This window comes from Hemitrygon akajei, chromosome 14, assembly GCF_048418815.1.
Source record: "Hemitrygon akajei chromosome 14, sHemAka1.3, whole genome shotgun sequence".
In the NCBI taxonomy this organism is placed as follows: domain Eukaryota; kingdom Metazoa; phylum Chordata; class Chondrichthyes; order Myliobatiformes; family Dasyatidae; genus Hemitrygon; species Hemitrygon akajei.
The window spans coordinates 27193970-27207211 of NC_133137.1; the positions used below are offsets into that span (position 1 = coordinate 27193970).

General features: G+C 42.4%; 1 long non-coding RNA gene across 1 annotated transcript; it reads right to left on the reverse strand.

Moving 5' to 3' along the window:
* Positions 1-2930: 2930 nt before the first annotated feature.
* On the reverse strand, positions 2931-12899 carry LOC140738971 (uncharacterized). The gene is made up of 2 exons (XR_012101498.1): positions 12585-12899; positions 2931-6385 (listed from the first exon to the last, which is right to left on the reverse strand). It is a non-coding gene; the product is annotated as an uncharacterized lncRNA (long non-coding RNA).
* Positions 12900-13242: the final 343 nt, after the last annotated feature.

Genomic DNA, 13242 nt, shown 5'->3' on the forward strand with positions numbered 1-13242 from the left:
TTTTTTGGCAGAAATGCACATGGCTATATTTGGAGGGGAAAGGGTACTGTACAGGAACACCAAAAAGTCATCCCAACTGTGAAGCATGGTAGAAGGAGCACTATGGTTTGGGGCTGTTTTACTGCCTCAGAGCCTGGACAGTTCGCAATCTTCAAGGGAATAATATACTCAAAATTGTATCAAGATATACAGGAGACTGTTTGGGTAGCTGTCCATCACTTGAAGCTTAATAGAAGTTGGATAATGCAACAGGACAATGATCAGAAAGACGAGCAAATCAACAACACAATGGTTTAAATAGAAGAAAATTTGTCTTTTGGAATGGCTGAGTCAAAGTCCTGACCCTAATCCTATAGAAATGTTGTGGAAGGACCTGAAGCAAGCAGTTCGTGCAAGGAAGTCCACCAACATCCCAGAATTAAAGCAGTTTTGTCAACAGAATGGCCTAGAATTCTTCCCTGCCAATGTTCAGGACTGATCAAAAGCTATCAGAAATGGTTGAAGTCATTGCCTGCAAGGGGGTCACCCAATCACTGAAAGCAAAAGTTCACATACGTTTTCCAACAAATATTGGATCATTTTTCTCAATAAATAACTAAATGAATAAATATATATATTTTTGTGTTATTTAATTTGGTTCTCTTTATCCAGTTTTAGGACTTACGTGAAGATCTGATCACATTTTAGGTCATATTTTTGCAGAAGTAGAAAAATTCTGCCAGGTTCACAAACTTTCGAGCACCACTGCAGCTAGGGTGCTTTACATTTTTGCAGAATACTGAAATAATATTATGTATTGCACTGTAATGCTGCTGCAAAAGAAAAGAAATATCGTGATATGTGAGTGATGATAAACCTGATTCTGTTATGGGTCTCTATTGTGGACTGAGTGGGAATGGGGCAGGGAGAGCGGAATCATGGTTGGGAAAAAGGGAAGTGAGAGGGCAATGTTTAATAAACCAATTGTTTTGAATCAAATTACCTTGCCTGGTGTCTCAGGGCTAGGTGTGCCTGCACCCGTGTCCCACCCCACTCCTGGCACTCCTCTTTGCCACCTGCCCCGCATCTCTCCCATGGTGCTGCACCCTCACCATTCCCAACATTTGTTCCTGCCAGACTTACAAACTTGCTCTCAGCTGCACATTGACAAATGCAATACTGTGCAAGTGTCTTAGGCACACTAGCTATATATATGTGCATAAGATGTTTGTACAGTACTGTAAATACATCACAAACAGCAGAGGTCCCAGTGCATATCTCTGCAGAACACCGCTAATCACAGTGTTCAAGTGTCTTTTGGGTTTAGGTCATTTATATTTAGCAAATGGCTTTGGCTACCCGTCTTCTTTTCTTTGAAAATGTACTGTGGATTTAATTTGGAACAATGCATTCCTAAAAGCTGTGAGTTCCAGTTCAGAAGATGCTGGCTTCTGTGGGATGGATGCAAATCATGAGCTGTGAAGTTTGTATGTCATTTCAGAAGGAAGCATTGTGTATACTTTGTAAACATGGAACTGTTCTTCATGTTTAGCACGTAAATATCAAGCCCCATGTTGGGCCAGCAGACATTTTCACTGAAAGCGTCTCCATTTAATGCCTGCTGTACCTTGTTTTATTGAATAAAGAAGCTGCATTGTATCTACCAGTAATTTTCTTCGGCGATTTCATTCACACAACAGCACACAGACGTCCAACTCGAATAAGTCCCTTCAACTACTACACTCTGTCTTCTATGCACAAGCCAGTTCTGAATTCAAATGGACAATTCACCATCTATCCCTTGCACCTTAATCTTCTGGATGAGTCTTTCATGAGGCACCTTGTCAAATGCCTTACTAAAACTCATGTAAACATCTACCCCTCTATCTTCATCAACCACCTGCATCACTTGGTCAAAAACCTCAATCAAGTAAGTAAGATATGAATTACCCTTCACAAAGCTATGCTGGCTTTTCCAAATTAGGCCATAGTTTTTCAAATTCCCATTAATGCCCAAAGAATTCTCTCCAGTAACTTCTCTACCACAGACGTGTGACTCGCACATCTAATGAATCCAGGATTATCCCTGGATCACTTCTTGAATAACAAAACAACATTAGCTACTCACCAGCATGCCGGGACCTCTCACATCAACATGCCCTGAGTCCCCTCAGAGTGTTTTAATATTTACATCTCTCATTCTTGTAAATTCTATACCCTTTCTGTCTAAACTACTGCATCTCTGCTTATGGTTCAAATCCCCAACTCAGGAATGATAACCATTACTCGGATCTCAGCACAAAACATTGACTGTTTATTCCTCTCCACAGGTGCCGACTGACTTGCTGAGCTCCTCCGGTACATTGTGTGCATTGCTCTTGAATTCCAGCATCTGTAGTATCCCTTTTGTGTGTAAGTAAATTTTCAACTGTAAATCAAATCAGAAGACTCAGAAGAAGATCTCAGTCCTCCCTGCCCAATATGTGGAAAACAGCAATAAATTGATTGCTGAGCAAACTGCTGGCTTATCAATAGTCTAAACCTGAAGCAGGACACACAAAATGCTGGAGGAACACAACAGGTCAGGCAGCATCCATGGAAAAGTGTAAACAGTAGACATTTCAGACCAGGAAGGGTTTCAGCCCAAAACATTGACTGTTTACTCTTTTTATGAATGCTGCCTGACCTTTTGAGATCCCCCAACATTTTGTGTTGGTTGCTTTGGATTTCCAGCATCAGCAAAAGTTCTCATGTTTGTGTTTAGCTCTAAAGATGCTTTTCACCTTCAATAAAAAAAAATTCATGTCTCCATCCTTTACAGTAGTGCAAATGTGTCCATTTGAGACATTTTTTCAGGTTGACAAAGAGTGGACAGTTATTGTCACTGTTACGAAAACCCCGTAACCAGGTAACTTACCAGCAAAGATAGATGGATCAGCTGAGTCTGATGCTACTATTTTCAAACGTTTTATTCAAAAAGGGGCACAAACGTAAGGTTAATACAAACATTCAGATCATATACGTCGTCAATACTCAATCTAAAACACCGGTGTAATAATAATTAATCAGAAATAAGCTCTATAGTTGTCTAGGGGTAATACTGAGTCCAATTGAATATTAAAGTCACTTAGAAATCTGCAGTCTTTTCCGTTTGGGAACCGCTGGCATTTCACGTGTTGGAGAGAGAGAGGACTGGTGAGAGAAAGAACACTTGCCCGTTGTCTTTGCGAAACAATTCCCTGGAATCAGTTGTTAGCTAAAAGCGATTTTCCTTTGGCTTCAGCCACAGATTCCCAATCCGGAATCTGACGCACGTGGCTTCCTAAAAAAAATGGCTTCCCGCTCCCACGGGAATCGGTATCATGCTTCCTTGGTGTCTCCTTGGTGCGTCTGAGGGTCCTCCCCTCAGACCCGCCTTTATACTTCTTCACGGGATCGCAGGTGTCAATCAAGTTGCAGGTAATGCGATCTCTCTCTCAACCAGCCCACTTTGCCCGAGGGCTTTTCAGGTGGTCTCCATGAGACAATAGTCAAAGTCACTTTTATTCTGCTTCTTGGGAGAACGTGGTCTTTCGCACGTCTCTCTCTCTCTTGGGTCAGTTGACCCCCCTTAACTAGAGTTCTTGCGATTTTCACAAAGGAGGGGGCACAACGGCAAAGTATTTCTAACTTGAGATATAACAGGTCTTACTTACGGAGTGAAGGCAGTATAGGTATTTGAGAGAGATAATAAATCAGCCATGTTGGAATGATCGAGCAAGACAAATGGGCTGAATGGCCTAATTCTACTCCTATGTCTTATGGTCTATAATTCCACTTCTTAATGTTACCAAGAGAGATTATGATTGATTTTACTTTCCTAATTGAGAATAAGTTATATAAATACAAATTGATGTCCATAAATCAATACAAGATAGCCTGAAAGTGTGGTGAAAATGAGATGCAATATTAACTTTCAAACAGCAGTCAGATATAAGCTCAAATGGAAAAATGCACAGGGCTGTGGGGAAAGGATAAGAAAGAAGTGCAGCTTCTACCGAGGGCAGAGAAGATGTTTCCAATAGTTGGAGAATCTAGGGCCAGAGGGCTCCACCTTGGAATGGAGGGACGTCCATTTAGAATGGAGATGAGGAGGAATTTCTTTAGCCAGAGAGTGATGAACCTGTGGAATTCATTGCCACAAGCAGCTGTGGAAGTCAAGTCATTGGGTATATTTAAGGCAGAGGTTGATAGATTCTTGACTGGGCAGGGAGTGAAGGAATATGGGGAGAAGGCAGGAGATTGGGGCTGAGAGGGAAATAGAACAGCTTTGATAAAATGGTGGAACAGACTTGATGCGCCAAGTGGCCTAATACCTTATGGTGTTGTGGTCTTAAGGCAAGAGAATGTGTTGATAGGGATGATAAATCAGCCATAGTGGAATGGTGGAATAGATTCAGTGGGCTGACTGGCCTAATTCTGCTCCTATATCTTTTGGTCTAATGACCTCGGTGGGTACTTACCTCATGTAAACTCCCCTGAGAGCCAGGTCTTGGTTGTAGCTCCAGCGTGCTAGTCAAGCATTAATATCCAGGGTTCATTGTACAAAAATGTTGTAAGGAATGAAGGGGCAACCAGTCCCATAACCCTGTGGCTGGCACTGAGGTCAAAGCACGGAACCTTTAATTGATGCCTCACTGCCGATCCCCATGCCTGTTGCCAGTGTTTCTGTGAGTGTTTGATGTGGGTCCTGTATCATGGGTAAAAGATGCAATTTATACTGGCAGTAGAGGAAACCTGTGATGGGAAACCCGTGATCTTATGACATGCACAGCAGTAAATTCAATTCCTAGTGCACTCAAACTCTGGTATTTCACCGTCCAGAAAATTTGAACTCTGTATTGTTTCAGTAAATGCTCATCAGGAAGTGTTTGGGAAGAAAAATATTGATCCAGACTCCAGATAACAAAACCCATCCAGAAGCACCACGGATGTTTTACATCAATAAATGTATAAATATTAACAGGTTGCATATGAGTATAGACAAATATCTCATAGCTTGAGCATAAGAAGAGCAGAAATAACAATAAGAACTGTCTACTTAACCCTTTGGGTCTTCACAATGTTCATTTAGAATCAGAGACAAGTTTATCATCACTAACATGTATCATGAATTTGTTATTTTTTGGCAGCAGTACAGAGAAACACATTGAAAAATTATTAAAATTTACTATATAGGTAGATAGATAGAAATAGGTGAAAAGAGATTAATGTTCATGGATTCATGGACCATTCAGAAATCTGATGTCAAATTAGAAGAATTTGTTCCTAAAACATTGGTTGTGGGTCTTCAGGCTCCTGTAATTCCCCTGATCATTATACGTGAGTAAAGACTCCAATAAATTTCTACAGGTGTACTGTGGAGAATATTCTAACTGGTTGATATGGAGTGGCCTCCACACAGGATCAGAAAAAAAACTGCAGAAAGTTGTAAACTCAGCCAGCTTGATCACAGACACTAGCCTCCCCAGCAATGAGGACATCTTCAAAAAGGTGACATCTATCATTAAGAACCCTCATCACCCAGGACATGCTCTCTTCGTATGACTAACATCAGAGAGGAGGTACAGGAGCTTGAAGAGGAGCCACACTCAATGTTTTAGGAACAACTTCCTTCCCTCCACCATCAGATTTTTGAATAGACAATGAACACCACTATTTGTTGCTCTCTTTTTGCACCACTAATTTTATTTAATTTTAACATCTATTTATTATTGTAATTTATAGTTTGTTTATGTGTTGCACAGTATTACTGCCATAAAACAGATCACACAACATGTCACTGACATGACAGGAATAGTTACTACCCCTCGGTCGTCAGGCTCTTGAACCAGAGGGGATAACTTCACTCAACTTCACTTGCCCCTGCCCCATCATTGAAATGTTCAATGGACTCACATTCAAGGACTCTTCATCGCATGTTCTTGATATCAATTACTCATTAATTATTATTATTTTTTCCTTTTTTTTGTATTTGCAGTTTGCTATCTTCTGTACACTGGTTAAAGGCCAGTTGGTGTGGTCTTCCATTGATTCTGTTATGGCTATTATTCCATGGATTTATTGGGTATGCTTGCAAGAAAGTGAATCTCAGAGCTGTATATGGTGACATATATGTACTTTGATAATAAATTTACTTTGAACTGTAAATCTGATTCTGGCGGTAGAAGTGAGAAGAGGACATGTCCTGGATGGCGAGAGCCCTTACTTGCTACATCCTTGAGGCATTTCCTTTTGAAGTTGTCCTTAATGGTGGAGAGGTTTGTGCCCATGATGGAGCTGACTCAGTCGACAGCCCTCCGCAGCCTCTTATGATCTTCCACATCAGGCAGTGACGTAACCAGTCGGAATGCTCTCCACAGTACATCTGTAGAAATATAAATAAGGTCATATCTGATGGTCTCAGCCATGTCAGCTTCACATTATTACCTTATTCTTTCATTTATTTAATATCTAAATTCTATCAGCCTCTAGTAAGTGACCTTTCAAAGGCCTCTAGAGAATTCCATAAATCATAAGCCATCTGATTGAAGACTATTTTTTCTTCCCCTCAGCTGTTCAACTTACTCTTTGAGGAGACTCATCGGTCCCTGCATTCTCCCGAGTCCACGGTTACCTAGTCATCCTGAGACTCTCTAATCCCATACACCCTGAAGCTTATCGAGTTCCCTGTGACATCTTGAAAATCTAATAAAAAGAATTAACAGGAATGACATCCAAACGTCCAGAAAATTTGCTATTCCAGTACCACAAAACATGCTGTAAATGTCAGATTATTAGACTTTTACTGTAGGCACAACTTCAGCCATGAATTATTGTGATCACAATCTAGCCCAGGGAGAACTGTTTTTCATGCTGATTTCCATCAGAAAGAGTACAATGGATTGATCCAATTTTCAGTTTTTTTACTGGTGGAGGCAAAATCCCTGTTAATAGCAAGCAGACTAGGTGTCTTTTTAGCATTGATCAAATAGCCTACCTTATAATTCCAATCAAGTGTCTCAAGCTGATGTAAAGGACATCATGATACTGTTTTGACTAAGATCAGGTGAGTTTTCTATGGAGCGCAAGGCAATATTTATTCTGAAATGAAAATCCTAGAGCAGATTATCTCATTGACATAACATTGCTGTTTGCAGGAGCTTTTGGTATATAAAGCAGCTGCACATTTGCTACTAGACTTCAAAAGTATTTCAATGTTTGTAAGTTGTGTTGGAGTGCGGTGGAAGGTGTTAAAACAGCTCTTTTTCATCTGTAATTGCTTGACACTGACACACGGTGGCGCAACAGACTATTAGTGGATACAGAAAGTCTCAGCATATCTGGGCAAGGAGTAGATTCAGGCTCATTAAAAGGCATTGCTTGCCTTTTGCCCTTATCACTGAGAGCCCCACACTTCGCCACAGTCAGAACCCACCAATGAAGTGTTGTAATGTAAGGGGGCAAAGCAACCAATATGCACAGCCAAAAAATGTGAAAAGATACTGTAATTCTCTTGTAATGCTATCGCTGGGCAGAAAAATATTGATCTGGATATTGATGGGATGTTTTACATAAAGTACATCATTACAGTTAATATCGGTATTAACAGGTTGCAGATGAGTGTCGATACCAAATTTAGTATAAGACAGCAAATAACAAACAGCAGGACAAGAACACTGAGCCTTGTGAAGCATCACAATATTCATTAACATAATATCCAATTAACCTCAGGTTCACCCTTCACACTATTGGTGTTGATATTGGTTTATTATTGTTGCATGTACCAAGATACAGTGAAAAGCTTGTCTTGCATATTCTATATACAGATCAACTCATTACACAGTGTGCATTGAGCTAGAATCAGAATCTGATTTAATATCACTGGCATATGTTGTGAAATAATAAAAATGCAGATCAAAATGTAAAAGCTACTGAAAAGGTGCAGTGCATATTAATGATCAAGTGGAAGATCATAAGGAGGTAGATTGTGAGGCCAAGGGTCTATCTTATTGTACCAGTAATCCATTCAAGAGTCTGATATCGATGGATGGAAGCTGCTCTTACACATGGTGGCAAATGTGTTCAGGCTTTTTCATCTTCTGCCCAACAGGAGAGGGGAGAAGAGAGAGTGCCTGGGATCGGCAGGTTCTTTGATTATGTTACTGCTTTACTGAGGCAGCGAGAATTATAGACAGAGTCCATAGAGGGAAGACTGGTCCTCATGATGTGCTCAGTTGTGCCCACAACTCTCTGCAGTTTCTTGTGGTCGTATGCAGAGCAGCTGTCATACCAAGCCATTACACATCCGGAGAGAAAGTTTTCTGTGCTGCATCAATAAACTATGGTAATGGTCGACAGGGATATGCTGAATTTCTATTGCCTTTCTTTGTCCTTTCATTGCTTTGATGTCTTCTATCACTTGTGCTCTTGAAAACTGATGCCTCAAAAAGACGGCGTCCATCATTAAGGACCCCCATCACCCGTGTCATGCTTTGCTCTCATTACAACCATCAGGAAGGAGGTACAGGAGTCTTAAGGCACACACTCAGTGCTTCAGGGGCAAATTCTTCCCATCTACCATCCAATTTCTGAATGGACATTGAACACTACATCACTACTTTTTTTAAAATTTCTATTTTTGCACTACTTATTTAATTTAACTATTTAATATATATATACTTACTGTAACTCATGTTGTTTTTCTATTATTACGTATTGCATCGTATTGCCACCACAAAGACAACAAATTGCATGACACGTGACGGTGATATTAAACCCGATTCTGGTTCTGATTCCGAACTTACACTGGAGCACGAGCTTGCAAAGACCGCCTGGCTCGAGAATTCTGAAAATCATAAACCGTCTACGTGCTACTAGTGCAGAATGATTCAAGAAATAACAGAGAGCTTAACAATAATAAAAAGACATTATTGACTAAAGTGACATCAGGGAACTCCCGTGAAATATTAAAAGGAGTTTATACAACTGAACAAAGCTATTGAAAGAAAATTACATAGTATAAGAGAAAGAAGAGGATTTAATCTGCTAGTCATTGTAGCACAGAGATGAGATTATAGATTATATCAAAAAATAGTCTAGGTTATTCTACTATTGGCTATATTTAAAGTGGAGGTTGATAGGTTCCTGATTAGTAAGGCTGTCAAAGGTTACGTTGAGAAGGCAGGAGAATCAGGTTGAGAGGGATAATAAAATCAGCTATGATGGAATGGTGGAGCAGACTTGATTGGACAAATTGCCTACGTCTTATGCTCTACCATTACAGTTTACTGCTTATCACGGTACAGAGGAGGAAGGGCTGTCCCTGAGCATCCTGGCCCCTCAGAGACTCCTTTAGTATCATAGACTTATGTTGTGAGAATTGTTATTGTGTAGCAGCGGCACAATACATAATAATTAAAAAAGACTGTAAACTACAATAAGAGTATAGTATATAAAATTAAAATTCAAAGGCAGTGCAAAGAAAGAGGTGAAAATGGCGAGTTAGTGCTCGTGGATCCATTGTCCATTCAGAAATCCGATGAGGGAGGGGAAGGAGTTCAGCATCCGTGGGCGCCATGGTAACGTAGTGGTTATTGTGACACTATTACAGCTCGGGACGTCAGAGTTCAATTCTGACGCCATCTGTACATTCTCCCCATTGAATGCACGGATTTCCTCCGGGTGCTCCGGTTTCCTCCCGCTGACCAAAGACAGTTAGTAAGCATCGGGTGTTGTAAACTGGCCCATGAATAGGTTAGGGTTAAATCAGGGGTCGCCTGGGTTGCTGTGCAGCACGGCTTAAAGGGCAGGAAGGGCTATTTCTGTGCTGTATCTCTAAACAAATAAATAAATTGGCTGTGCCTGAAATGTCGAGTGTATGTCTTCAGGCTCCTATACCCCCATCTTGATGGTAGCAACAAGAAGAGGATTTGTCCTGGGTGATGGGAGTTCTTAATGACGGATGCCATCTTTTTCAGGCATCACCTATTGAAGATGTCCTTGATGCTGGAGAGGTTAGTGACCATGATGGAGCAGACAGAATTCACAACTTTCTTCAGCTTTTTCTGAAACTGTGCATACCAGACAGCGATGCAGCCAGTTGGAATGCTCTCCACAGTATATCTGTAGAAACTTTTGAGTGTCTTCGGTGACATACCAAGTGTCCTCAAACTCCTAATAAACTAGAGCTGCTGTTGTGTCTTCTTTGTAGCTGCATCGATATGTTGCAGCCAGAATGGTTCCTCAGAGATGGTGGCACCCAGGAACTTGAAATTGCTCAGCCTTTCCACTTCTGATCCCCCTATAAGGCCTGGTATGTGTTACCCCAGCTACAGCACGTCCAGGTCTTTGCTTAGGCGGGTGTTGACTCTTGCCACGACCTACCTCTCAATGCACTTCATCACAGTAGATGCGAGTCACTGAGGCAGCTCAGCCTGCTCTTCTTGGGCACCCATATGAATGTCACCCTTTGGAAGCAGGTGGGAACCTCTGACGGCAGCAGTGAGAGATCGAGGCTGATCTTGAGCACTCCTGTCAGCAGGTTGGCACAGGTTTTCAGGGCCCTACCAGGTAGTTCATCAGAGACCCCCACCCTCCAGTCCGCAGGATTTCACCCAAAGTTGCTCAGTTGAAGCCCCTCCACCCAGGGCAGATCCATGGGCCTGGTTTCATTGAGTCTGTGGACTACCACTGGGCCGACCTGTACCCAGCCACCCTTACTGGGCCAGTCTTACCGTAACCAGCCTCGAATGGCTCCAGACTCTTGGAAGACAGCATGCAATTGAGATCCAATGTGCATTCTTCAGAGTTCTTTATCAAACTTTATTGAAAAGCAAATTCAAAGTTTGATCTAGAAATAAATATTTCTTTTGCAGACAGAAGATGCTGCAATCTGGAACAACAAACAATCTGCTGGAAGAACTCAGCCGGCCAGGCAACACCTGTTGAGAGAAAGGAATATATAAGTTTTGGGTCGAAACCTCGCAGGTGACCTGGTGAGTTCCTCCAGCGGCTTTGCTCTGTTGTAAATGATTTGCACATCATTTGTTTGGTTCGATTTCAGAGAAGCAGCCAGTGTCTGCACTCTGACTCGTGCCTCCTCTCCCCAACCACATTCCCGGACAGCATGCTGAGAGCTCCCAAAGAAAAAACTGCAACTGGAGAGTTAGGCTTCCTCTCATTATTCACCTTCCCAGGGCAGACTGCTCCTCCAGTGCAGGGGTTCCACGGACCGTTGGGTTAATGGCGGGGTTTCTAAGGGTTGGAAATCCCTGCTCTAGTCGTTTCTGGGTGTCGGGAGTTTGATGTCACCGCAGTTTGAAAAAGCCGTGCCTGAAGGAAAAGTTGAGGGATTAACAGCAGTGGCTCATTCATTCTGGACATGAACCGAGTATCAGCACACAGCAATTTACTCAGCAATGATGAGACAAGAGGCTGTAGATGCTGCGGTCTGGAGCAACAAACAATCAGCTGGAGGAAGTCGATAGGTCAAGTAGCGTCTGTGTGTGGGAGGGGGGAGGGAAGAGGAACTTTGCTGACATTTCCGTTTCAGTCCTGATGCAGGGTTTTGAACCCCCCCCCCCCCACCCCCCACAGATGTTGCTCCACCCACTGAGTTCTTCCAGCGGACCGTTTTATTTCTTTCGCACTTGGATTTTCCAGAATTTCCAGGAGACATCGCGGCGTTGTCCTGGCAGAGACGGACACCACTTAGCCCGATAGGTCGGTGCCAATCCCACATAGAGCAATCTGTACATAGTGTAAACGTGTCAGACCTGCTCAGAAAACACTGGAACTGCCTAACGAGGCCTGAGGAGATGTCTGTGATTCTGAGCACCAGCCAGGCCCGCACTAATTAGCAGTAATTGGTTCACACACACACACACATTGAGTGCCAGAGCTCAAGCAGGGGTGATTGAATTCACAATGGCAACCTCTGAGCAGGATGCACTAAATTCGTTAAAATTGCGAGCTTGGGCTGAGAAAATGTACTTGTGCTACTGATGAAGCAGCAGGTCCCATCGGCTGGATTGTTACTGGGAGAGTAAACAGCACATTATGAGCACGCTCCACGTTACGACTTCTGAGGCTGCTGATGCCCTAAACAATCGTGGGTGGCGCATCAATGGTTCGTACAAATAAGTAGATGGAGTCACGAAATGGGACCCCTGACAGCACCTACATGTTAAACATCCCCATCGCTTTATTTTGAACCATGCGATGGGAGCTGGGGGTGGAAAGTGCCTTGTTTTTTTTTAAAGCAAAATATACTTTATTCCGAAGTAAAATTATATACAATAACCATTCAAAGACTTTCAATTCTTTACAGTTGGTACCACTACTGTCTTTACATTTTCAAAGTTCTAAAGTTTTGCCACCCACGTGGCACTTTGTTCTTTCGTATTTACATTTAGGGGGTATACCCCCAACACCCCCACCCCTCAACTCCCACGGGAGAAGGACCCTAGACTGTGGTCCTTCCCCACCGTGTGCCGAGGCATTCCCACTGACAACCATCTGCCGAAGCAAGTTCATGTTTTCATAGAAACCAAGTGGCACAGCGGTCACAAGTTAATTGCAGTTACCTGCGCAGGGAAGAATGGTTTCCACAGAATTTCAGTGAGGATCGAAGGAGACCGAAGGGTGACCTTCTACACAGGAATACATGCAGCCTTTGTTATCATCATCATGTGCATGTCGAATGACGTCAGCACTATGTGCCGTGTTGTACGACCTGGCCGATCATGGTCTCCATGCCCGTGATTGCTCTTGGAAACTTTTTCTACAGAAGCGGTTTGCCATTGCCTTCTTCTGGGCAGTGTCTTTTACAAGACGGGTCACCCCAGCCATTACCAATGCTCTTCATCATGCGGGTAATACGCTAATACTCATCCAATGAAAATGAGGAAGGCAATGAACGGTCAGTCGAGCTGCTATACCGCTTTCTGCCAGTGGGTGGGGAAGAAACACCACATACTGTGGAAAAATACACGAGGTTGCTAAAGAGTACAAATAGTGTATTATTTAATTAAAAAACTGGCTTCCAACAAGGTGTTGATATGATCACTACATCTAAGAGGCATTTAGGTAGATTTCAATCCAAATGTAGGCAAATGGAATTAGTGCCCAATGGTAACAAAGTCAGCAGGGACACAATGGGCCAAAAGGCCTCTTTCTGTGCTGTACAACTCTATGCACAAATTCCCACTGACAGATTGTCCATGTTGCATACACTAGGATCTG